The sequence below is a fragment of the Panulirus ornatus genome, chromosome 45 (assembly GCF_036320965.1).
Source record: "Panulirus ornatus isolate Po-2019 chromosome 45, ASM3632096v1, whole genome shotgun sequence".
NCBI lineage: Eukaryota > Metazoa > Arthropoda > Malacostraca > Decapoda > Palinuridae > Panulirus > Panulirus ornatus.
The window spans coordinates 4,126,413-4,128,912 of NC_092268.1; the positions used below are offsets into that span (position 1 = coordinate 4,126,413).

A 2,500-nucleotide genomic window follows, 5' to 3' on the forward strand; every position below is an offset into this window, starting at 1 on the left:
GCCAACCAGCGCTGGCGCACACCTTGATAACACTGTCCACGCCAACCACCGCCCCCCCTTAACCACCCTCTTAACCAGCCACCCCTTATCTCTTATCTCTTATCTCCATACCTTATCAACGACGCAGGAAATACAGTAGAAAAAATATACAGAAGTCCCTCAAGCGTCGAACCTTGCAGTCGTATACGATCTTAATAAAAAAATGAAGTTCGTTTGAGCGACACCGTTGCCAATCCTTTTACTCCGGCGATGAGCCAAGGTGATTAGAGATATCTCTAATCACTCATCAAGGTGGTTAGGTAACGACCTAACCGCTGACACACAGGCCGGGGATGTGATTAGAAGAGCAATCTGATTAAAAATGAAGTTTTTTGATCTCCGGTGCGGGAGAATACATGTTATGAACACGACGGTACGACCCTTGAACACACGACGGTACGACCCTTGAACACACGACGGTACGACCCTTGAACACATGACGGTACGATCCTTGAACACACGACGGTACGACCCTTGAACACACGACGGTACGACCCTTGAACACACGACGGTACGACCCTTGAACACACGACGGTACGACCCTTGAACACACGAAGGTACGACCCTAGAACACACGACGGTACGACCCTTGAACACACGACGGTACGACCCTTGAGCACACGACGGCACGACCCTTGAACACACGACGGTACGACCCTTGAACACACGACGGTACGACCCTTGAACACACGACGGCACGACCCTTGAACACACGACGGTACGACCCTTGAACACACGACGGTACGACCCTTGAGTATCACAACTCAGCCCTCACGCACAGAATTACGACCCCCTACCATATATAACCACCAGGTCAACCACCACACGCCAATCATACCCTAAGGGTCGTTATCCGTCGTGCTCAGGGGGGGAGGGGGGAGGTGGTCGTCCCCCACCCCCTCCTTAGGGTCGTACCATCAGAGATCAAGGTCGTAGTTGCCCTTATCGCCATCTCACTTACGACCTCTGACGTCATAACGACCCCGACCCCATACCTTATCTATAAAGGCCTCGTGTTATCACCTGAGGTTATCTATGGTGACCTAATGAGGCCAGCATGACGACCCGTGACGTCACACGCCGGCCTATGCGTGACCCGTGACGTCATTCTGTCCTTACGCAAGCCTGTGACGTCATTAATTGTCCATACGCGTGACCCGTGACGTCACTTACATCTGCCCATACGTGGCCCGTGACGTCACTGTGTGCATCATCCTGCATGACTGGTGACGTCACCACTTACCATGACCCTGTCATGCGGGCAGGGGGCGCGGGGCCACTCAGAGAGCGTAACCCTGTCTTGCAATCTACATAGGGAATCGATCCCGTGTCCTCAAGATGAACGAGTCGATCATATAACCACAGCGCCAAGGCAGTCCCCAGTGCTCCATCTATATAGTGGTGGGTGGGGAGGGGGAGGAGCCTTCTGTCCTGTCTCCATCTATATAGTGGTGGGTGGGGAGGAGGAGCCTTCTGCTGTACTGTCCTGTCTCCATCTATATAGTGGTGGGTGGGGAGGAGCCTTCTGCTGTACTGTACTGTCTCCATCTATATAGTGGTGGGTGGGGAGGAGCCTTCTGCTGTACTGTCCTGTCTCCATCTATATAGTGGTGGGTGGGGAGGAGGAGCCTTATGCTGTACTGTCCTGTCTCCATCTATATAGTGGTGGGTGGGGAGGAGGAGCCTTCTGCTGTACTGTCCTGTCTCCATCTATATAGTGGTGGGTGGGGAGGAGGAGCCTTCTGCTGTACTGTCCTGTCTCCATCTATATAGTGGTGGGTGGGGAGGGGGAGGAGCCTTCTGTCCTGTCTCCATCTATATAGTGGTGGGTGGGGAGGAGGAGCCTTCTGCTGTACTGTCTTGTCTCCATCTATATAGTGGTGGGTGGGGAGGGGGAGGAGCCTTCTGTCCTGTCTCCATCTATATAGTGGTGGGTGGGGAGGAGGAGCCTTCTGCTGTACTGTCCTGTCTCCATCTATATAGTGGTGGGTGGGGAGGAGCCTTCTGCTGTACTGTCCTGTCTCCATCTATATAGTGGTGGGTGGGGAGGGGGAGGAGCCTTCTGTCCTGTCTCCATCTATATAGTGGTGGGTGGGGAGGAGGAGCCTTCTGCTGTACTGTCCTGTCTCCATCTATATAGTGGTGGGTGGGGAGGAGCCTTCTGCTGTACTGTCTTGTCTCCATCTATATAGTGGTGGGTGGGGAGGGGGAGGAGCCTTCTGTCCTGTCTCCATCTATATAGTGGTGGGTGGGGAGGAGGAGCCTTCTGCTGTACTGTACTGTCTCCATCTATATAGTGGTGGGTGGGGAGGAGCCTTCTGCTGTACTGTCCTGTCTCCATCTATATAGTGGTGGGTGGGGAGGAGCCTTCTGCTGTACTGTCCTGTCTCCATCTATATAGTGGTGGGTGGGGAGGAGGAGCCTTCTGCTGTACTGTCCTGTCTCCATCTATATAGTGGTG

At 53.7% G+C, this 2,500-nt stretch overlaps 1 protein-coding gene across 15 annotated transcripts in view; it reads right to left on the minus strand.

The window, feature by feature from the left end:
* kcc (solute carrier family 12 member kcc) overlaps nt 1–2,500 on the minus strand; it is a 332,913-nt gene that overhangs the window by 55,430 nt on the left and 274,983 nt on the right. The window contains exon 1 of one of the 15 annotated variants that reach the window (XM_071688001.1): nt 1–48. This exon is cut by the window's left edge and continues 88 nt beyond it. The exons of 13 other annotated variants lie outside the window; for them this stretch is intronic. The gene's annotated coding sequence lies outside the window, so the exon portion shown is untranslated. Of the gene's footprint in view, nt 49–2,500 lie in introns of those variants that run through there. One more of the 15 variants, XM_071688006.1, reaches the window with a different exon arrangement.